Genomic DNA, 25,438 nt, shown 5'->3' with positions numbered 1-25,438 from the left:
TCACTAGTATTCAAATAGCTTGTCTTTAAGTGCAAAGGAAAAATATCACTATATCAACCTCCCTTAAGTTCATGACTAAAGTCTATGTATCAGTGGACAGATGGGTGAGCAATAGGCAGTATCATATACCATTTTTGAACTTAAGCTTAAGTTTTATGAGGCATATTCATCTTTATAGGTAAGTGAAAAGCAAAAGTGGGGTTGCCTATTTTAAGACAGAAAAAAAATAATTTCTACAGAGTCTTAGGAAAATATGAAGAAATGATAAGTAGGGATGTAGGGTACAAATTTGAGGGTCATTTTGGAAGTTGATATTTTTATATAGATTCTTCAGTGTTCCTGAACTTTTACTGACAACAATGTGCCTTTCCTCTGAATACAGGAGCAGATGGTGGCTCACGAGGTTTTATGCATCTGGGGAAGCTGGACAGCATTTCTAGGCTCCTATGAGCCATTTCATGGCATAGGGGCATGGAAAGAGGCAAAGAAGCACCTACTTTTTCTATTTTCTACAATTCCTTGAGCATAAAGGGTGCCTGTTTGGGGCACCTTTCCTGAACCCCACCACTTTACTGTGACAGTCCTAAGATTGAGTCTCTCCAAACTTCTTGCTGTAGTTTAACCTTGTTTGTTCTTAACATCTCACTTTAGCCAGTTTTACTTTAAAAGGTAGATAATTGTCAACTCCGACATGACTGATTTTCTTTGTCTATGCTTGAAATACTTGAAGAAATATTTGCAAAGCTTAAAAATAAAGTCTAGTTTCACTACTTGCTGTGCATCAAGACAGATGATAGAAACATTAGAGGGTGTGACCTTCCTAATAACATGCTGGAACCCAGAGAAGGATTGCAAAAGCGGGACGGAGAATATAAGACAGAACTGCAATTTTCCTCCTAGAAATAAAATCAAGTGTCTTTATTTTAGATCAATTAAAAGACAAGATTTTGTGAGAAAAATTCATAGCCTGTTTAAATTTTCATAACCTAATAAATAAAATCCAACACTACTTCTCCTTTCACAAAAGCATCAGGATCTCCCCTTAGCTATGGGTAGGAACATCAAATGTCAGACGCCATATCTGAGAGAGTCCATTCTCATTTCATCTTCCTGACTTTCCCTCACTACTCTCACCACATTTCCCATTTGAGTTTATATCTTCTAAGGCTTTGCCACAAAACAAAAGTTAACTTGGGTATGAAAATGTTTGGGTTTTTAACAAAAGCATCTCTTTGAGAAGGACAGTTCTGAATGGGGTTGAGATGGCCCCAGTGAGAGAATACATTTTTGATATGTTGAAAGAAATCCACTCCAGGAGTAAGATGCTTTTGAAAAAATGCAAATGACCTCATACTGATATGTGTTGTCGTAGATGTACCTTTGCATCTTTTAAAATGATTTCAGCACGGAAAGAGTGATCTCAAAGGTAATAGAAAGACAATAAGTTCCCCACAAAAATGTTCTTATGATTCCTGGCCTGAAAAACATAAAAATCATGTTCTACAGAGTATCCATTTCTTGAAATTAAAAACAAAAAGATATGTATTTCAATTGATTCATATTATCTGTAGGAAAAAATGAGACAAGCCCAAAGTGTATTCTGTCACTTCTCACTCAAATGAACATGGCTGATGGAACAACAGTCTCCTAGCATTCATAGAAGTGAGTCTCTGACACCTTTCTTAGTAACTGACAATATTCTATCTCTCAATGTCTCTCTATATATTATATATTATATTTTTCTTAGACATAAAATAAAAAGAAATATGTGTATTTTATATGAACATTACATTACAGTAAAAACAACTGGCCTCTTGATTCTTCCTGAGTTCTATCATTGGAGTGAAGCCATTCTTGTTGGAAGGACTATACAGCTTGTGTGGTTTCAGTTTATTTTTCCTAATGATAGGAGCACAGTTTGACGTGTTTTAGCGATAGGCATGCCCATAATTTCAATGGCAAAACGACTGTGCAGATGCTTGCCCATTTTATGTGTATTTCTATCCTAAAGCTGAAAAATAAAAATATACCTGTATGTATTTTTATGTGAGTCTTTTAGCAGTTACAGAATTTGTAAATAATTTTCTTATAATTTGCAATATTTAATTGTCTTTTCATACAAAATGAATTTTGTTAACACTTTCATATTTGAATTTAACTCTTGAAACTATACCCAAAAAATCTTGCAAATTTTAAATTTCTTGTAAATTTTGCCTTTGTATTTCTTCAAACATTTAATTGCTTAAATTATTCATTTAGGTCTTTGATTAATTTTGGATAACTTTTACTTATGGTAGAACTTCAAGAAATCACTTTGCATGTAGATTCTCAATTTTACAACCTTTATTTTTTTTTAAAAAAAAGGGCTATTATATGTAGAAGTTTTTAAAAATTCAATCAATTTTAATACATACTTTATTTTTAGTCTCATATCTCATTATTTTGTTTATATCATCTATCTTCATGTCAGTACAACTGTGTCCTGAGTTATGCCTTTAGAGCATGTCTCTGAACAAAATGCATACTTTATGCCCTTGTTTTTGTGTGTGTGTGTGTTTGTATGTGTGCATGTGTGTGTATAATTGTGTGTGTGTATGTGTGTATCTCTGTGTGTTCATGTGTGCGTGCATTGGGAGAGGGTCTAATTATCCAGTTGACCTCAACTTTGGGATATTCCTGCTTCATTCATCCAAGTGCTGGGAAGCTTAAGGAGGCCATTGTGTACAGCTCAAAATATTTTTGCATAGTCTGTGTTCTTTGTTTTTTACCTGAGAACTTTAGTACCAGATTTTTAATTTCTACAAGAAAACCTTTGTGCATCTTGCAAAAAACTATGATTAATTTGAGTATAGCCCTTCTTATAATATTATTCCTGCCATTCCAAGGAAGTTACATAGGTTCTTTTTCATTCCTTTTGTTAAAGCTTATAGTTTATACTGTACAAGAGTTTCACTGGAGGTAAAATTTCTTCCATGCACCTTTACTAGCCTCAAACTTCAATGATTTATTTTTACTTGTTTGAAACAGTAAACTTGAGATTTTGTTGATACTCTTTTTTTCTTGGGCTTTGGATATTTTATGGTTTTTTTTTTTTTCTTGAAAATCTAAAATTTAGAATTTTCCCAAACCTCTTGTCTCTAATTTTTTTTAACTTAATGCTTTGTTGTTGTGTGATTGCAATCCTCTAACCTTTTCTGAGGTTGGATAAGGGGCAGAATCTCGTCTCAAAAGTCAAGAGTGTTCTAGGAGCCCCTGACAGCTGGTCATGCTTTGTCATCCGAGTGGACATTAGAAACACCCTATAGTGACTAGAACTACATATCTTTAAAAGCTGAATGTTAAAGCTCCAAGTATTTTTAACAGTTTATTTCCATTGTTAAATTAGGTTAATTTTGTTTAATTTTTTTTTGGTTGAGATAGAACATTTACAATTTTATATACTTCTGGTATATCCCTTTGTGTTTCATTATTACACATGGAGTTAGCACAATTTTCTCCCTCCAGTTTGTTTTGAATTTCCAGTGTTGGGTCTGACACATTCTCAGCAAACACTTTACCACTGTACAACACATCCATACTTCTCAATATTATATGACACAAAGTACATTATGTCTTATAGTAACTTAGACAATGGCACTGTCCTATGGTTATTATTTACATAGTACAACTTTTCGTCAATCTCTAGTAGCCAGTTCATTTAATTTATAATGCTTCTCTTGTAATGGTACTCTTAGGCACATAATGAATCAGAATATAAATATATCAAAATAGAGTGAATATGAATATATTAAAAGGGGATTTATTAAAGTTTGGACTAGTTCTAAAGCTAGTTCAATGGCTGTTTTTTAAAGATAGAGTCAAATAATCTAGTAAATTTTCAGTCTATGAACATTTGGTGAAGATTACATAATCTTACTGCTTGATTGTATAATATGAAAGAGAACCCAGGATTGTCTCATGGTGGTAATCAAATGTTCTGTCAGATGTGACCTCATCTCCATTTGTAGTATTTCTGACAGAGAAGTCAAGTGTACCCAAATAAATTCAAAACTTGGACAGAAGAAAATCAAATTCACAATGTCCAAACTTTAGTTTTCTCTCTTAACATTAGCTATTTTTATTGTCCTAGGATCTTGACATGTGACTCCCTGAGTCATGAATTCTTATATATTCTGTCACACATGCATATATGGAATCCATCTATGCACATTTCTAATGTTTTCTTCTAAAATCTAACTAGAACCTGTTCCTTGTGCCTATAAGCCTCCTTGCCTGCTCCTCATTGGGGGGAGGGATGTGCACCATGACAATAAATTTAATAATAACCTTTAAGGAAAACTAAGAGCAGACTAGCATAGAGTTCTTTGATTTCATGAAGACTGGAGAACGTGTCTGTTGATATTAGGGATTACAATCCTCATCACTCAGAAGCCTAAAAACTATCTAAACTCCTCAAAGTTTCAAATGAGAGCTGAGTGTGAATGGGCTTCCAAAATCTCTGATATCAGTGATGGTGGTATGGGGCCAAGAGGAACCCTCAAAAATATGAGAATATATGAAGAATTCACCCAATTGTTTGTTCCATACCATAACATGCACAACACACACACACACACACACACACACACACGTATGTACATGCATATGCACAGTGACACACACATACATTTACACACACACACAATTACAAAGACAGGAGATACACATTCATGTATACATGCATGTACACACAGACACAAATATATATCCACATATGAACATGTGTATATATATGTATATATAACTCTTCTACTGAATTATTTTGCCTTAGCATTGCAATTTGTACATCCTTGGTGCCATGGCATTTAGTATCTATTCTGGAAATAAAGAAGACCATTTTGAAGGCATATATCACTTCCATTTCAATATCCTTGGCATTAAAATGGAAGGGCATTATTATAAACATATCCCCCAAATATCGTTTTTTCTTTCTCTTACTGTCATAGAATAAATAATCTCCATGATCTCATCTGTGTGGTAGTCTCCACAAACACCACCCCCCACCAGAACAATGTTACAGGCTCTTCTCTGTTGGACATCAGCTCAATGTCTTTGAATCAGTTCAACCAGGAATCTATTCTCCTGGATGTGTATTTCTTGATGCCTGCAATCTGAGGACCATTTTGCACAATGGCTTACAGTGTTTTGTCTCCACTCCTTCTCCTGGGGTTCAGTTCATTTTCTCTGCTACTCATGAAGTTGAAAAGTTGAATCAGTTAAACAACAGTCTTAAATTGTCAACAAGGAAGAGTTCCACAACCCACTCAAGACATTTTGACCAACTCTCCACAAATGCACATGTATAGAAGGAGCCATTTGAGATGACTTTACAAGAGCAAAATCCCCTTTACAAGTATGACAACTCCCCACAAAAAACCACAGGATTGATAGTTGATGCATAAAAGGAATTCCTATTGTTTGAAACTTATCAACACCCACCTCCATGTCCTTTAACTACACTAGAAATCTTTTATTGTTATTTTTATAAATCATGGTAGCATGGAACTGTTACCATGATCTAAGTGTGCAGGATTACACATAGCCCAGATGGATCGGTGAGTGAGTAAGGAGGTTGGAAAGGCCTGCAATATTATAGTACATATTAGTGGTTTCATAAGCACAAAACATTTGATAATCTATCTTTTCTTTAATTAATTTTAAATTGGCTTTATTGTGTTGAAATTTTAAATTAAATTCCTCTTGTCTTGTGTAATAAGCTCAATTAAAACAACACAGCTATATAAAATATTTTATTATTATTATACACAGCTTATTTTTATTTTGAAATTCACATTTGACATAGTCATACATACAACATATTTATATAGCTGAAAGGTGAAATTTTTAAAATATTATTATACATATGTAACAAATGAGACTTACAGGAGGTTTGCATTTGCTACTATATCATGAATCCACAGGGGCTTTTAAGCTATATTTATGAAGCCACCAGTATATGTCTTGTTTCTTATTGACAAAAACCTTCCATAGATCTCAAAACCCTAGGCTTGTCACAATATCGTAACTATATAATTTGCCTTCTATTTCCATATTCCCTCTCTACATCTTTCTACAAGAAACACTGGCTTTTGAATTTGTAAGCAATGTAAAGTGTGGTCATTCTGCTACACAAATCCACTGTTTCACATCTCAGTGAAGGAATGCTGTGTTAGAACAGGCCGTGAATAGTAGAGCCACAAGGAAGCTCTGCCCTCTGCTTGTGTTTTTATCTTTGAGCTTTCACTATTTAATTAGTATTTTTAGAGACTCTCAAGTTTTAACCAGCTTCTAGAATATAACTCATTCACTTTTTTTAAATCTGTTTAAAACTGGTTTAAATAAAGGCTAATAGTTGTAACTCGATATAATCGAAGAAGAATTCATGGAGAAGATAGATGGAAATTTCACCATCTCTTTTACTTACTTTCAAACTCAGAATTAAGAAAATAAGTTAGAAAATTCAAGCCCTTTGTATCCATTAACTGGGCTGGGTCAACTCTTACACCTTTTCTTTTTCATTTGAAGTTCAAATCCTATTGGCTTTGATGTTTTCATGTGTAAGTTTTAGACTTTAAATTTATAGATTCCTTAAATTAAAATTTTAAATATTTTTTGAAATCACTCATATTCCTTATCATGTGCTAAATACATGTGTTCTTGTATAAAATAAAAAGCATTTCAAATCCATCATGACAGCTACTCTAAGAAACAATAATGATGAGTGGTCCCATCTACCTGTTACTGGTCTGATGTTATTCTTCTCGTCAGACACTAGCTTCTGATTCCTCCATGATATATAATTTCCAACTCAACTTTCTTTCTTTCTTTCCATCATTGACCAACATTCCTCCACATCAAGCCCTTTCTGTCTCAGCCACTACAAGAGCCTTGGACATGTCCTACCACCTACGGGTGGTAACCATGAATGAGAGCGTCAGAACTAATCTTAGTTTCTAACTCAACTCAAAAGGGTTGTAACTTACTTACAAGAAGTTGTGTTGTGATTGTTTAAGAAATTATCTGATTATACTCATTTATAAAACAGAATTTAATTTCAGTTATGGCAGATCATCTAATACAAAGACAAGTGGCTATTCAGGTAGGTGAGTGGATTAGCCATAATTTACCCACAAATAACTTCTCCAGAGTTAACACTACTGAATTCAAAATATCCTTGACTTTTTATCATGTTCCAGCTTCGCTGCTTCTAAGCAACCATTCTTTATACTGTTCATGTCATTATGACTGGCAGGTGACAATAACTTCAGGTTAAAGGGCAAAAACAATTGATTTCCTGTCACTGAGCCTGAGAAACGGACAATACTCTGACCTGACGCACACAATTTCTTGATACTTTATGAAGTCTCATAATTGACTGAAAACGAGGAACGTAATGGATGGTGAGTGGTCCTGGAAGAAAGTGTGAGTAGACAGTGATACCCTAAGGGAGAAGACAGGAGAGTGGATTGGTAGAAATGTATTCTAAGATTCCCTCCAAAAATTAAGAATGGTGTGTGTGTGTGTGTGTGTGTGTGTGTGTGTGTGTGTGTGTGTTGTCTGTATTTTCCTTGGACTTTTTTGATAACTTTTTGAGAACAGAAAAGATGTGTGGCTAAGGGAAGACAGGAATAGATGAATAGCACAGTTTGACAGGGGATTCTATTTACTTTTGGCTCAAAAACAGGACTATACTCTTGAGATGTGATTGAAGACAGTTTGCTGTTTTGTTTGTTTGTTTGTTTTCTTTATTAAGAAAATTTCTACTCATTCCTCATGCTATTCACAGACTCCCCCCTCCTCCCTCCTCCCACCCCCAGCCCTCTTTCCCAAGCCTCCCCACATCCCCATATGCCCCAAATCGAGGTCTCCCATGGAGAGTCGGCAGAGCCCAGCACACTGAGCCTAGGCAGGTCCAAGCCCCTTCTCACTGCACCTAGGCTGTACAACGTGTCGCAGCACAGGCACCGGATTCCCAGAAGCCTGCCCATGCACCAGGGACAGATCCCAATCCGCCTGCCTGGGTGCCCCCCAAAGAGTTCAAGCCAAACAACCGTCTTCCGTGTCCAGAGGAGCTAGTCCAGTCTCATGGGGACTCCACAGCCACCTGTCCACAGTTCATGGGACCACTAGTGTGGTCAGTCATCTCTGCACGTCCTCCCATCATGACCTCAACGTCTCTCTCCTGCAGTATCTCTCCTCTCTCTCTTCAATTGGATTCCCGGTACTCAACTTGATGCCTGGCCGTGGATCTCTGTATCTGCCTCCATCTGTCACTGGACAAAGGCTCTATGATGACAGCTAGGTTATTCGCTAGACCGGTTACCAGAGTAGACCGATCCAGGCACCCTCTGGACCACTTTCAGCAGACCAAGGTGGGGTCATCTTTGTGGGTTCCTGAGAGCCTCACCAGCACCCTGCTTCTTCCTATTCCCATGATGTCCTCATCTATTATGGTATCTTCCTCCCTGCCCTCCCACTCTGTCCCTGTTCCAGCTTGACCCTCCCATTTCCCTATGTTCTCGTCCCCCACTCCTCACCCTCTGCCACCCCCTCACACTCAGTCCACTCATGTAGATCTCATCCACTTCTCCTTCACAGGGTCATCCATGTGTCCCTTCCTAGTGTCTTTCCTGTTAGCTAGCCTCTCTGAAGTTGTGGGTTGCAGTCTGGCCATCCCTTCCCTCCCATTTAGTATCCACTTATGAGTGAGTACATACTATGTTTGTCCTTCTGAGTCTAGGTTACCTCATTCGGTATAATATTTTCTAGATCCATCCATTTGCCTGCAAATTTCATGATATCATTGTTTTTTTACCACTGATTAGTACTCCATTGTGTATATGTGCCACATTTTCTTATCCATTCTTCAGTTGAGGAGCATCTAGGTTGTTTCCACGTTCTGGCTTTTACAAATAGTGCTGATATGATGAAGACTTTTTTTCATGTTCTCACTCCACTCAGGTTGGATGAAATGATGACATGGTCAGGACCATGACACTATAGTACCAGGACAAACACCAGAAGATGAGTCAGGTTTGGGTGGAGTGCAATGTGTGTGTGGAGATATATGATATGACCTAATTAAATTCTGCATCTAATTTTCCACAGAGTTTGAATACTCACTCTCTTTTTGTAGCATGCCACCATGGCCCTCACAGGTATAGGATTTTTGAAGAAGTGGTATTTAGCAAGATTCTCGTTCTGAGTATTTGTGCCCAGCCTCAGGAGGAATAAAATTTATACTCACAAATTCCTGTAGCTATTCCAAAGGAAAAGAAATGTTTGGGCTTTCGACAACTTTTCCCTCCTCTTTTAGTGCCTGAACTCTCCTTTGGTCTAAACAAATGCACAGAAAGACTTTTTTCCCACAGAAAGCATTGCCTTGCACTGAAGAGCAATCAACACACAATTTCTAGAAGAGCCTGTGAGCCCCACAACTATGAACTAAATCTACTTTTAAAATCATCTTCTCTATGATAGTTTCTGATTTCAATGAACTAAAAATAAAGCCTTTTTTGAATATGACTCATTTGGAGCCAATGTTCTAAAGACATGTGAATCGCATGCCATTGAGTGATCTAATGGGAATGTGCAGAGCAAGCAGAGCAGTTCACGTCCTCGTTGCAGACCGAGCACACAATGCTCCCTCTGCCCAAGTAAACTGTCCTAATCAAACACGTACAGAATGCATCAGACCATTAGCCACGGGCTGCTTTTTATATATCGCAAACAAACCCAATTACACAGGGAGGAATATTCAAGCGCGGCATGAAAAGTTATCAGAGGGCCTGCAGAGATTCCCCTGGAGCTGCCAAGCACAGACACAGTCGCCAGTGATTTTCACTTTCTTAGATAATGTGCAAGGACCATGGTGCTGATTAGCCCTTAAATCACACTCGCCCAGGGAAAGTAAAGCCTTTAATTCCCTTAATGGGCAAAGACGTGTCCTGGCTTTCCTCCCTTTTCACCTTCAACATTTCCCCGGCTGTGGGGAGACAGTGTTTACACCTGTTATTGCAGATGTGTGTGTCCATCTAAGCAAGGAAACAGGTCTGGTCTTAAATCTGCACCAAGATATCTTATATAAAAGATATCTTATATAATAATTTCAAAATGTGTCATTCACTGCCAGTCTGCTGTCACTATAGAGTTTGGGTAAAGAGACAGCTCCACTGACTTCTTTTTTGTCTTTATCCAAAACTAATCCCCCAAACCCTTTTGAATTTGAGTTCTCTGCTGCTTAAGTGGCCAAGGACACACAGAGAGAAATGGTGATGAGGTTAAGTCTGGCACATCTACTTTCACTAAAATAACTGCAGCCTTTTTTGAAAGTCCCCTGATTCAGTGACTCTTTCGTAACCAAGAGCTCTTGGTGGCTAGTGCTGGCAAGGCACTCAGAACAACTTCATCTTTATTGTTCTCTGTTTGGAAGCAAGGGGAAGTACCCAGATCATAAAAGTGAATGAAGAAATAAAAATGAAGACAAGTGACAATTCAACTATTTAACATTGATAAATTATGTAGGTGAGAATTGTATAAAAAATCAAAGACAACAGAAAGCTTGAGAAATAATGACATCAAGGAACATACAATTTGATCATCTTAACATATAATGAGCTCACATAACTTGTTAACAAATGTATGACATGAACAAATAGCCCATGGGGATTTTTGTCTTCTAAATCATGAAAGCATCATCTTTATTACCAATTAAATATCATCTTCCTTTGTCTACTTACATTGGCCATGTGCTAGCTTAGCTCATAGGGTGACAGTGGTCAAGTGACAAACTAACAAAAGGATGAGAACATGGCAAAAAACGTGATACTTATCTGTAATCAGCAAATAAACATAAGTATCACAGACATGCAGCAATCAGTGTTAACAGTCACATATTAATGCAGTAACTATTTTTGTTCTCTCTTAGTACAACGTGCTGGTGAATTCACAGATTAATCAATGTGTTTATTGTACTGTGGATGAAAGCAATTCTCATGAGCAGGGAGACTCCCTCTGCCTTCTCTCCCATGCTCATATTTATCAGATTGTGCACATATATGCACATATATATGATATATGCTTAACAGATGCATCTACTTTTCTTCCTTCACTGTGAACATGGTCCAGTTACCCGCATTTACACAAAGCATTAGTGAATACTCAGCTCAGGGAAAATAATAGAAGCAAAAGCATCTATCAAGCCAGCCCTCTGGAGTTTTCATGGTCTACTTCTTCGCTGGAAGCAAAGATGGATAAAAGTATTTACCTCTTAAATGTTTACCTAATACTGTATGAAGCACTGACCTTAAGTGGTCTTTACAGCTCATAGACCACACACACAAAATTATGAATGAGCAATTTTTATTCTACTGAAACTAATGGCTGTGGCACACTCTCGTCCTCTTCTGGAGAATTACAAGCAACATCCTTTGGCGAAATTACTATTATTCATAGGTGGCAGTGACCGGTTTTCTGAATTACAGCTCAGGGCTCTTTGGGGAAGGGGAGGAAGAAAAATATTGTAATAATAGAAGGATGTGGATGACTCCAAGGAAACCAGTCTCTTCTGTACTCAGCAGAGACTGTGGAAGCATACACAGGGTCTGTACATGTTTAAATAACATGAAGTCTCAGTGTTGAGAGAGGGAAGTGGACACAAGCTCCTACCCCAACCAAGAAACTATCTGCAGTTGACATCTGCTTGCAAAGAAAAAAATAGTTTTCTCCAATGGAGCTTCACTAGGTATATTAACAAGTTTTAATGGTAGGTCCCATGCCTAGCAGTACATGGCCAGTACGAAATGAACTCAATAATATTTTTGAAGGCTTTTGATTCATATTACTTAGATTTGGCATTTTTCGTCTTACTAGCCTTTTGCTTATATAATATGGTTCCCAATTTTATGAGTTTATATGGTTTCTTTGTTTGATTTGTGTGTGTGTGTGTGTGTGTATGAATAAATGTATGTGTGTTCCATGTTTTTTTTTTCATTTCTTATGATTTCTTTGTTTTTGATTATCTGTTTCTTTTCTAAAACAGAAAGACAGGTAATGGAAGTGGGTGGGTTGAGAGGTAGAGAAGAATTTGTGGAGGGAAAACCACAATCAAAATATACTGTATGAAACAATAAAATAAAATAAAGATTCATTATTGAGTGAATAAGATGAGAAAAATGTGGGAGAATGATTGGAAAAAGGTATAAAGACAAGTATTTATCAATACCCATCATCAAATCAAAGCAAGGTGAGGAAGAAGAGATATGGGAAGGAAAGGGGAGGGCACAGAAAGAGAAGAGACAGAAAGGACTAGAACACGAAATATTTTACAGGAGAGACTGATTAATAATCAATAAATTGCTCTGATTGGTAAAACCGTCGTTTTGTAAACATCATAGTGAAAATTAATTTAAAAAATTGTCATGCATTCTAATATAAGTAAAATTATATTAAAAACACTGTGTTTACACAGTCTCAAGGTGTCTTGTTATAGAATAGTTGCAACCAAGAAAAACTGCATAGTATATTGACCCATCTTAATCATAGAAGAGATGTTTGTTTCAGTCAGAGGCTATAACCTGCAGTAGAGCCCTGGCTTAGCATGTGCAAAGATCTAGGTTTATTCCCCAGCACTGTGTGTTAACAATCATATCAAATTTAGCTCAGTGAGAGAGCCCATACCTAGCCTAGGCAAGGCCCTGGGTTAATGAAAAATGTAACATTAGGGAAAATGTGACACGGTATTATTGCCAGATGAAGAGATTGATTTTATAAGTCAAATTAAAAAGAAATTCGCATTCATGCTTTAAGAACATGGAGTAATGTCAAGGGTCATTACTTTGCTATTTTCCAGTTTGAATAAATGTGGGAGTGTTTTGGCTGTTGTTCTCCATGCTATATTTTATGCAAACATTTTAAGTCCTGGATTCTAGTTCAGAGTTTTCTGTATTATTAAATCATTTTCAAGATTTTTATCTCCACATCTGATTCATGGTTGATAGATCCTACCAAATGCCTGACTTCATACAAGCTCCCTTCTCCTGGACAGATAATGACATGCGAGGTTCAAGTTCGTCTGCTGTCCAAAGCTGCAGATGTCCTTCCTGCTTGCCTGCCCACACTTGTCCACACGTGCTCTGGGACAATGTTTTCCTTTGCTCTGACCCCTGTGTAAATGGAATTCTCTTCTCTTTCACACACCTCCAGAAATTTTTTCTTTGCTTACACTTTTACACCACTGATGTGCTTCCTTTATTTCCCTCAGATACCTAGCTTAGAAGTACAAGTTCAAGCTAGCAAACGCCGCTGTAAAGATCTAGTGGTACCCACCACGGTTCCTGCACACTCTAATCAACACATCAGTCTCAAAGATTTTTTTTTGTTTTTGTTTTTGTTTTTCGAGACAGGGTTTCTCTGCGTAGCTTTGCGCCTTTCCTGGAGCTCACTTGGTAGCCCAGGCTGGCCTGGAACTCACAGCGATCCGCCTGGCTCTGCCTCCCGAGTGCTGGGATTAAAGGCATGCGCCACCACCGCCCGGCAGTCTCAAAGATTTTTATGTGCACCCATCTCCGGCACTTTGAACTTCCCTTTCCCAAATTCAGAATCTTTTACTTTCTCCTGGCTGCACCCGTGTGTGTGTGTGTGTGTGTGTGTGTGTGTGTGTGTGTGTGTGTGTGTGTGAGTGGTGTGGGGAAGGGTACCAGAGGTTGGCCTCAAGGTGTCCTCCTTCATCTTTTCTCTACTGTATTTATTGAGAACAAATATTTCATTGAACCAGAAACTTATTTATTTTGAAATATACTGGCAAGTTAGACAGTTCCAGTGATCTGCCTGTCTTTACCACCAGGAATGGAATTAGAGACATCTCTATTTTGAGAGTAGTTACCATGTGTATACTTGGATGTGTGTGACTTTCTTAGGTACTGGGGATCTAAGAACTTTATGCCTGGACAGTAAGAAATTTATCCACAGAGCCATCTCCCTAACTCTATTCCATGTCATTTTCAAATGACCTCCTTCTCCAATACCCATAGACTAAATGGGAATCCCTGCTGCACAGTTCAATACTTTCTTCATTTTCTATCATATTTTTTTTATCCTCTTGATTAAACTGATTTTTTAAAGGTCTTTTAATTTTTTTCTTTTAATTCACTTTTGAGATAGGTTCTTCATGTAGTACAGGTTGACCTCAAGTTTTGTATGAAGCTGAGGATGACTTTGAACTTGTAATCATTGTGTCTTCATTTCCCAAGTTCTAGGATTACAGGAGCACCAATGTAGGGTTTGATGGAGTACTGAACAACCACCCCAGGGCCTGTGCATACTAAAGTAAGTGATCTATTAACTGAGCTACATCACCATCCCTGGCTTTATCAAGGATAAAGGTCATGTTGCTATTATTTTAGCTTTATGATTAATATATGCATATAGTTTTCGTGTCATTCAGGAAGGACCTAGCTGTAGGCTGAGCATCAGTCACAAAGACCAATGAGTGGGCTAAAGCAGAGCTCACCACCTGGATAGAGGATGCTCCGAAGGCAAACTGCTCCCTCTGTACAACAGTGTTCTCCGGACAGCCTGCATAGTGCTTAAGTAGCAATTTTCAAGAAAGCCATTTTCTTTTCTCTATGAATGTCCTTTATGCATCTTTAGAGTCTGAGAATTCCCTCAACTCTCTAATAAAAATGAAAAATGTTCCCATTCTGAGCAAACACAAAACACATATGATATGGCAAAATCTTTCAGTTCCATAAAAGGCTGCATTCTCCAAGGGGCTACACCAGCACCCCTGTAAAGCTTCTTCTCCAGTCTTAGCACAGAGCCAGTGGCATCTTAGTATGCAGTTTTAATTACAGATGTGCCCCCACATGGCTCCTTTGCACATGTTTCACGTGTTCTTCAATAGACCTTTGCATCCATGCTATTTTTTTGTCAACCTGAAAATACCAAGCAAACTATTTTCTCCACCTTTGTCAAAAACTGTTGTCTTTTTTTTCTGCCATTCCCTCTAACTTTACTCTCCTTCCAACTGACGCTAACTTCAGATTGACCCTGGTACCCATGATTTGCCAGTGATTTCATGTCACAAAGGCTGCGATTTAAAGGCACTCTTGAAATTGACTTGAGTGGTACTTATCTTGAATGTAAATGGCATCTATTTAAAATTTTTATCAAAAATATCATCACACAAATAAAATTTTAACATTTTGATGTATCCCTCGAGTTCATTCACTTTTAACAGAAAGAACTGTCCAGTAGCCAGTGCCATCTACCTACCAGACCTAAATCTCTAAGATTTTACCAGCTTGTTTCAATTTCCCTACTTCCTGATCTAGGAAGCTACTGTTAGCTTTTAGTATCAAAATTTGTTTTCTTTCATAACATTTTGTACAAGGGAAAGAACATAACACATGGCACTGTTATCTAGTGTCTTCTCCTAAGCATGTTTTTGGGGTCATCTGGGAAACAGATTGTATCAATACTTCTTTTGTTCCTTTACATGGTCAAGTATTGCTTCATTATGCATACATAACAATGTTTCGCTTATCCACTAGTTATTCGACTGTTTTTCATGTCATGAACACTCCCATGAACAATTTGATGTTCATACCCGTTTTAACATCGTTTCTGAGTCCTCTGATCACTTTGTGTCTAGCATCCTCTAAAGTGCACTAACTACCCAGATATTCACATCAGTGCCCAGGGTTCTGTTTGCTGAGCGTGTTCACAGGCACTTAACTATCACATTTCCTTTTTAGTACAAATGAGAAGTTGAGCTTTGTGGTGGTTTGAAGGAAAACGGCTCCCAAAGGGAATGGCCCTATTAGGACGCATGGCTTTTCTGGAGTAGGTATGGAGGAAGTGTGGCACTGTGGAAGAGGGCTTTGAGGTCTCATATACGGCTCAAGCCATGCCTGGTGTCTCAGACTTCTTCCTTTTGCCTGAAATTCAAGATGTAGAACTCTCAGCTCTCCCCGGCACAACGTTTGCTTGCACACCACCATGCCATACCATGATAATCATGAACTGAAACTCTGAAAATGTCAGCCAACCCAATTAAATGCTTTTGTTTTTCCTTTTTCTTTATATGAGTTGCCATCATGGTCACGGTATCCCTTCACAGCAAAAGAAATCCTAACTAAGACAAGCTTTTAATGAAATGATTGTGTGTACTCTTCTTTATCTGAACTTTTGTAATCTCAAAGTGTTCATCTAACTAGATCACCCTCCAAAAAGCTGGCATGTGCCAGATAAGAGCCCTGTGGTCTCTGAGGGAGATGCAGCCGAAGGTCCCATCTTCTGGCTCTCTGGGTGCTTTATATATTTATATTGATTTTTTTAATTTAATTTTTTAATTAAATTTGTTCTTTGAGAATTCCATAGATGCACATAATACACTGTATTTACACTTATTCCTTGTTCTCTCCCTCCCACTCTTATCAGTCTGTCAGTCACTCCTACTCCCCACAAGGTCATTTTCCACATTAATGTCCTTTTGTTGTCTTTCATGACTCTGAGTTTAACCGCAGCTATCTTTGGAACCATGGGTTTGGAACTTACCAATGGAACTTGAGTTCACCAGTGAAGATATCTTTCTCCCTGCCAGAATCTATCATAGCCAGTGAATCAGCAGGAGGGGTAGGACCATGTGAGTTCTTCCACTGTTCATGACTGCTTCATAAATGAATCACTCTTGTGTAGCCCCAGTATAGATGCAATTGACTGTGATTTTCATAGTAAAACATCACACATGCTACCTTTTTTTCTTTAAATTGGATTTTTGGGTCAGGGTCTTGCTCATGATCAGACCAACCTGGGACCTGGGAAGATTCCTGTCTCAACTTCCCACGTGCTAGGATTACAATCATTCACCATGTCTGGCTACAGTGATTTTTCAATTAATATTGGTCAAGTGTCTCCAAGTAATTTAATGGGTAAAAAATAACTTTATTTTTTTGTCAACTAATGAGACTGGAATGGGCGGTAGTAGTGTGCAAAAAACTAAAGTAAAGCCTTTAACCCATTCACACCTTATACAATGCAATTAATGTAACATGGATCATAGACTTGGAACTGAAGCAGGAAAAAATCAAACATGTAGATAAAAACATACCTATGAATATATATTCATGATATTGACACCATCAAATTTAAATTTTGACTAAATAGACTTCATATTACTTCTAAACTCCATGTAGAAGAATGTCAGATTGCAATCCCAGAAGACTAAAAAATATTTTTTCAACCACATTATGATCTAGTTTTTTCTCATGAAGCCCTGAAATTGTAAAGCATATTCATCAATATGCATTTATTTTTCTCTTGAAATACCTCTCTTCCGGTTATCATAGGAATGAAGTCATTATATCATTGTGCCTCATAATGTATGTCTTGTTCAGTTTCCACTTTGTTTTTTACTCTGCTTATAATAGAGTTTCTGTGGTACAGATGGAAATGCACAACAAGCCAGTAGGCCACTGATCCTAAAATGTGTCAGAGAAAAAAATGCTCCTTATTTGTTAAATATCCTTTACCCATGAGTTACGAGAAAACTAATCTTTGACAATTATCAAAAGTGAAATATCCTGTTTTGTTTCATTTTCTGTTGTTTATTTTCTTTCATTTATTATTTTTGTTTCTTTAATTACATTTTCAATGTCTAATGTTTATTTTAATATAATTATTGACTTTTCACATTCCTACTTTTAGATGATACTTTCACTTTTCCAGTTGGGCAAAATAAATGTTATTTTACAAACATGGCCATATGTATTATTTTTAACAATATTTCAATGTTCACTTTATCCATATCATTTCTCCTAGAGACACAATTCATTTTTTTGTATATACTGCAAATTCATTTCAATAGCAGAAGGAAGTTTGCATGTGAGAAACATAAATGAAACAGTTACAGTGAGAGCAGCAGAGAAAGGCAGAACCTCACAGGAAACTTACCTGAAGAACCATGCTTCAGCGTTCATCAGTGTTCGTCTTTAGTTTTGATTGCTACTCATTATTAGATATTTCAGCAATAATCATTAGTGTTGATCATTCTGAATATTTTAGGGAGGAAGCCAGTCAACAGCAAGTTTTTTTTTCAAGTATTTGAGAGGTATACTGTCCCATGAGGATGATGGTATTGTGTGATTCTGGAGCCATTCAGATCTCCATTGCTAGGCTTCTTGGCCGAGGAATGCTCTGATCTGGTCAGACTTTGCTGCTTCTATTATTAAGTTTGGTGCTGTGGAAATAATTTACCTAAAACTCAGGATGAAGTACACGTGAGATGCCAAGCCCACCATAAACCACCAAATCACAGCCATCCTTGTCACCCAGCAGCCACTTTATAACGTGTCTCTATCTGCTTTTTTTGTGCTCTTTGGTCTCTGCTCCTCATGTTTCCCAATTTTTTTCCTCTTCTTCAAACCTATGGAAACAGTCATGACATTTGTGAGAAAGAGCAGAAGCTAGATAAGTCAAGCTCAAGGCTTCATTTTCAAGAAATTGGTGAAAATGGTTCAAGTCCAGTGAGATTTGGGGTGACCAATAGAACAGATCTATGGAGAAAATTTTGGAATTTTGATCAGAGACGAATACCTTTCATCCCTGTATGCCAAAGGCTAAGAAATGAGAACTAATTGCAACTCGAATAGTATTTTAGCTTATTCAGATAACCTTCTTTTCTCCTACTGTTCACAAACAACTCAGAAGACTGATCCTTTGTTCACAGTAAATGAGATAATCTGATGCCTTTTAAACTCTAAAATATGAAAGACTATTTACAAATATGTACATGGAGTAAAGTAATTTTTTATTAAATAAAAATTAAAGGTCGTGTGCTTGATTGTATAGATAAAAATGTTATAGGAATTTAGAGACTGATAAATAAATCATGGACATCACACCAGGCTTGTTATATTCTGTAATGGCTCATACTTAGGGAACATTTGATTTATGACAAGTATTATTGTAAGTAGCATATAAATACATTTAATACTCAATCCTTTGTGATTAAAATTATTATGTTGATTATACATAGTCAAGGAAATTGACTCCTTGATTTAATAACTTGTTTAATATTATGATGTATACTTTTAGGAGACTGAAAAGGCAGGACTGAAAACAACCTCATTCTTCTTCTACAACCATGAGGATAAAGGACTCATTTTCATTAAATCTTGTTCAACATGCAGATATGAGAATGTCCAACTTAGAGAAAGATGTTTATTTATCATTCCCCAGATTCTAAAACCATAGCACATCTTGCAATACTGTCTTGCCTGGAAGTAGAGTCAGAGGTATCAGCAGGAAATAGGGTACGATACCCCATTGTGATGTCTATAGGAAAGAGTTGGAGAGGGGACGGTAATTTAGAATTTAGATAATTTGAAAATAGCTGGCTGTTTTGGCCTAGATGATACACCAGTCTTGTCCTCAGCCAAAAAGTGATGAGACAGGGAGAGAGTCTACCCATGTATAACAGCTCTACAGAGCAAAAAGTCATGTGGATGCTTCCTGGGATTGACTGCTTTGCAGTTAAAAGACCTATTCGGAAGCATATTCTTAAGAACACCCACCTAAGCTTTGGGGGAGTTGGAATGTCAGGGTCAGTTGAAGCATCGATGTAAAATGATGAAACACTGAAAAACAAAACAAAACAAAACAAAAAACAAACAAACAAACAAAATGCTGAATTCATTTCCCATGCCCAGCTTTCACCCTAACATCAGAACATCAGAACTCTCTTTGTCATGCTCATCTGGGACTTTAAACAAATTTCTTTATTTCAGTGGAAAAGTTTGGACTGTGATTTTACATAGAAAAAGTATTAAGTATATAAACTATGCCAAGAATGTATCAAAAGGCAGCAATGTACCATGCAAGCACACGTATTTTGAATGTAGATAAATTTCTATAACTTTATTTGCTTATGTCAAAAATGGGATAGTCATAGCAGATAGGTACCTTTCAACTCACTGTATCTAGCATCAATACAAGAAAGGAATCAATTTCTTTCATAGAGGCTGTTAGAACTTCAACATACTCTCTTCCTACTAATCATAGTAACTCAAAAGGGCAGCTCTAAACTGGTCAGAATATTGAATAAACTTGGGTTTTTCAAACAATACTCAGGTATGTTATCCAGTAATTTGTTATAGAAAACATGTAAGAGAAGATTTATTTTTATGTGATTTTGAAGAATAAAGGCTAATTTAGCTTTCATCTTCTACCCTTTTCTGATTGTTCTTAGGTAAAAGTAGAAGATAGCACAAAGAAGCAGGTTGGAGGAATGATATCTTCTGAGAAACATGAGTTGTAAAAAGACAATACATCTATACTCTCATTCAACTCAAAACCGTAGTATGAACATAAACCTAACTTCATACTACTGCAATCCAGTTCCCATGATACAAGAGTGAAAAATATAGGTGAAAATGTTTGGGAGTATATTAACCTTAGTAGGCTTATTTTGCATTGACTCTTTTTAGACAGTCTGTCTTCCCAATAGGCACTGAATTTCCTAGAAGCTAAAATGCAAATACAACTAGTTCATTCACCAATGATATCTAGAGAGATATGATCAATTTTTTCTATTTAACTCCCTTTTTATTGATAAAGGTAATAGATAAAGGAGGAATACTGATACTTAAATTTACAATATCTCCATATACTCAATGTAAATGTGTTAATTATTGATAACACATAGTGGTAATTAATGCCCAGCATATTAAGGTAGCTGTCACCCACACTTTGCTGCTAATTTAGATAGGTCATTTTAGACAGCTCTTATGGAAACGGTCTTGTGATTGCCAGCCAAAATCCATCAGGGTCACACATATATATGAAACACAGGCCATTCTTTCTCTCATCATTTTACCTAAGAGCACTGGCATTTGTGTTATGACATGAGCTACAGTATAAAACATCTATGCAAATTTTTGTGTATTAGTTTAAGAAAAACTATAGTAGGCCATATTGGACACAGTGAAGTTCAAGTATCTTCAATAAATAATCCCTTACCAGAGAGCTAGGGAAGTTATTTAGCCACACTAGACTGGGTCCAACAGATAGCTCATGTTACCTGTGTGGTCTTCAGTGGGCAGGCTCCCTGAGCTTATATAGTGATAGGGCTGCAAAGTCCACATACTAAGTGTACTGTACATGAGGCAAACACTTGAAGTCACCATGGGATTTGGCCACAGTGTTTGTCACAGGAACAGAAACCTAACTAAGCCATACGTGGGCCATTGTCTATGTCTCTTTTCAAAGGAGCTAAAAGTAAATTTTGGACAAATACCTATTTTCTAGGAGCTTTACCTGGTCTCCTATAAACTTCATCAAATTATTATCACTTAGTGTGATAACAATAGGATTGAACCTAACTGGTTTCAAAGATCCCTAGATAGGTGGGAAAGTCGTATCTAAGCACAGTCAGAAGAGCTTGGTTTACAGATCAGTTATCTGAGGTAGAAGTTCCCCTTCCATATGAAAAGGCACCATTACTACATCAAAAATTAAGAAGGGTGATTTCCATTCTTTCGATTGGAGATCTGAACTCTGGGTTCTCCAGCCTTGGAAACCCACTCACATGTGGAAGCTTCTTAGTTCCTTGTGTCAGGCAATCACACTTTTGGGTTCCCTGGAATTTGGTCCAAACCACACTATCTATATCCCATACCCTCCAGCTTTCATGTGGTTGCCAAGGGACTTCATGACCTCCACCTAAATGAGTCAATCTCTCTGGAAACACCATTTCTTATTAATAACATCTACATTTGTTTGTATACGTCCTAACTCTTAGTGGGCCTCTGGAAAAACTGACTAATATAATATAGAATGTGGTGATATTTTATTTGTGCTCTAACAAATAAAGCTTGCCTGGGGATCAGAGGACAAAGACAGGCACTATATTACACAGAGAGGTCAGGCAGTGATAGCACATGCCTTCAATCCTAGCATTTGGGAGGCAGATTCATCTAATCCTGTGAGTTCAGGGTCACACTGGCATGGTGTGATATGTCTTTAATCCCAGCACTAGTTACCCATAGAGGTCTGAAGGTCTGTACAGGCAGACAGGAAGTGATAGAGCTGAGTGAAAAGAGAAAAGTGATGTAGCTAGATGGAGAGAGGAAGTAAGATGGCAGGGCACAGAAAGGTAAATAAGGCATGAATATACGGGAAGTAGCTCTTGGGCTGAGGATTTTCTAGAGGTAAGAACTTGTGGGTGGCTTGTTCTATTCCTCTGATCTTTTTGTTTTTACCCTAATATCTGGCTCTGGGTTTTTTATTAATAAAACAGTTTAGTAATTTGTGTTACAAAGGAACACTATAAATGTAGATTTACAATTCATATAGATTTCAGTTGTCAAATCCATTTAACCAACCTAACATGTAATGTTTTTAAACAGAAAAATAAGTAATTTAAATAGTCCAGTAAGAAAGCATTTGTGTCTGAAAGGAAAGAGAGAGGAAGAGGACAAACAAAACTGTTGTAGCGCCAGGTGGCGGTGGCACACGCCTTTAATCCCAGCACTTAGGAGGCAGAGCCAGGCAGATCTCTGTGAGTTCAAGGCCAGCCTGGTCTACAGAGTGAGATCCAGGACAGGGACCAAAGCTACACAGAGAAACCCTGTCTTGAAAAACCAAAAAAATAAAAATAAAAATAAAAAAATACTTTTGTAGCAAAGGGAGAGAGAAATACAATATGATGAACAAAAAAAGCTATACTAAGTTTTAGAGGGCTTCAGAATGGAAGATTTTGAAGCCAATGAGGACCAAAGTTAAAAATTCCACTATCCCACTGGACAGTGGCAGAGTTCTAGTATCAGCAATGAAGCCATTGTGATGACCTGGAAGTGAGAAGGATGGCCCTGTGCAGACATATGTTGGAAAGACAATTTTGCCAAGGGGACAAGCAAAGGGTTTAGGAGAAAACAGTTAGTTATACACTTGCCATTGAAGAATTAGTAGCATCTACTTTATAAGCTTTGCTGTAGAAATTAACAAGATGCTTAACTCACACTATTCACAAAACACACAGAGAGGGCAATGTGCTCACTCAGAAAGCTGTGTTCTCCCTGCCTCTACGCTTAGCAGAACACTGGACTGGCCTCTTCATTGCAGGGTTTGAATGGTGCCTTCAGATGTGCGTGAACCCTGTGTTTTATGTGTCAGGTACTTCAGGCCTCCTTCTCCTGGCACAGGGAGCTTTGTACCCCCTCACTACAGGAGGAGTTGCTGCCCAGGAGCATTCCTTTCTTCATAAGTCATTTAAAATGTCTCACATATCATTTTATGATAACTTCACAAGGATTTTTTTAGGTGACCAGAGTTATCCCCTGAAGATATAACTAATGATATTACCTTCTAATCCTCAAATTTCTGTGGATTCACATTATAATGAAACCTATAAAATCCATAAGGTTTGTAATGAAAGTAACCCTGGTGTTCTAGTGAAAAAAAAAAATCCAAATGTCAGGCAAGCTGGTTGGTGAGGCATTACAGTGCAGCTGTGTTAAACTCCTGCGTTCTTCTTGCAGGAAACCAGGGAAGCAGAATTCACGACATCATGAGTTTTTATTAGGTAAAGATGGTAGCTATACAGTGTGGACAGTGCCTTGTATCCGAGAAACGGGTTAAATCTCCTTTGCTGTGTGGCTGCAAGATCTCACAGAGCTCCTGTGAGATGCCTTCAGAAGTAACCAGTTTTCTCCAAAAAAAAACAAAAAATCATGTATAGTTTGCGTAGCTGTGTGTTAGGGTCCATGAAGGACGCAAAGGTGATATATCCCCAGTGGAATTACTTAAGATTCATTTACTTACACAAAGCAGATATCAAAAGAAGAAAATATATCATGTTATATTAAATTGGAGATGACTGATAGAAGAAAGTATACTTACTAAGCAAGGTAAGTGTGAATTTTGGTTGCAGATGAACTAAAATGTTTATTATATTTGACATATCACTTCATTTTAATTTTATCTATTAAGATAACAATTAAAGTGGTGTTTATACAGAAAAAAGTCAAAAATAATCATTTTATTATTGTCTATCTCTTAGAGGGATTAATAACAAGGATATATAACTACCTTTTACCAAAACCATGGTAGAATGCTGATGTGCATGCTCCAAATACTGAGTTTAATATCAGAACTGAGGCTACAGGCCTACACAAAGCATAAGTAGCCATGCCGGTAAATTTCACGACAGACACTATTTCATGCATCTTGGTGTATTTAGTTGAAAATAGGAATGAGGCTTCATGTCCTTTAATTTTTTTTTTGTTTTTTGTTTTTTGTTTTTCGAGACAGGGTTTCTCTGTGTAGCTTTGCGCCTTTCCTGGAGCTCACTTGGTAGCCCAGGCTGGCCTCGAACTCACAGAGATCCGCCTGGCTCTGCCTCCCGAGTGCTGGGATTAAAGGCATGCGCCACCACCGCCCGGCTAGAAAGAATCAAATCACCTTTTTTTTTTTTTTTTTTTTGGAGCTGAGGATCGAACCCAGGACCTTGTGCTTGCTAGGCAAGTGCTCTACCACTGAGCTAAATCCCCAACCCCCTTCATGTCCTTTAAGATACAGTTGCATTGATGACACCTAGAATACATATGTTGCTGGCTTTCTTTTCTTCAATTATCAATATCTAGAAGCTCTCGAGTGAAGGGTAATCTATGGATCATCTCAAAAGTAACCAGCGTGGGACTTAGGAGACTGTCCTGAAAAGTTCAAGTGGATAATTCACAGACTTGAATTTCCTACCAACACTTTTCTACAAAGAAAGAAGCACTCCAAAAGTATTTACTCTAAGAAAAATGCAGAAATCTGAGTAAATATCTCTATATCCTTTAATCACAATGACGCAATGTCTCTGTTTATTTTCCTATTGCCGCGTTAAAGTCTTCTGGCAGAAGCAACATGAGAGAGAAAGGGTTGAAACTAGCTCACAGTTCCAGGTCACAGCCCATCATTGGAGTGAGTCAAAGCAACAGGAGCTTGGGACAGCTCATCAGATCACAATGAGGGCATATGTGGTAGTGCCCAACTCACAGTCTAGGAACCCCTGCCTAAGGAAAGGTGCCCCCAGAGTGGGGCTGGCTGCCCCCAATAATTGACTTGACCAAGATGATTTCCATCAACTTGCCAGAGGCCTATGTCCCAGGTGATTTTAGATTGTGTCAAACTGACATTTAACACTATCCTGTTGAATGCCTTCATTTAGAGAAGTATTGTTTTGAGATGCCGACTTATGCAAAGGTACCAATTATACCCATATTTCAAGAAAATTATAACCCACAGTTTATAATCTAGGAAACTTTTGGGGACAGTGGAGTGAATTATTATATGCAGTTAGCATATGTGTTGCTTGCTCAGAACAGTAAACTACCACAAGTCCTTAAACAATCAT

The 25,438-nt window shown here is 37.5% G+C and overlaps 1 non-coding gene across 1 annotated transcript; it reads right to left on the bottom strand.

Annotated features, from left to right (window-relative positions):
• Positions 1–24,516: 24,516 nt before the first annotated feature.
• Positions 24,517–24,589, bottom strand: Trnaa-agc. Its single transcript has one exon. It is a non-coding gene; the product is annotated as a tRNA-Ala (tRNA).
• Between the last annotated feature and the right edge of the window lie 849 nt (positions 24,590–25,438).

Source organism: Peromyscus leucopus, chromosome 19, assembly GCF_004664715.2.
Source record: "Peromyscus leucopus breed LL Stock chromosome 19, UCI_PerLeu_2.1, whole genome shotgun sequence".
Taxonomy (NCBI): Eukaryota; Metazoa; Chordata; class Mammalia; order Rodentia; family Cricetidae; genus Peromyscus; species Peromyscus leucopus.
Note: the sequence above shows the minus strand (reverse complement) of the source record. Positions and strands in the feature narration are given on the sequence as shown.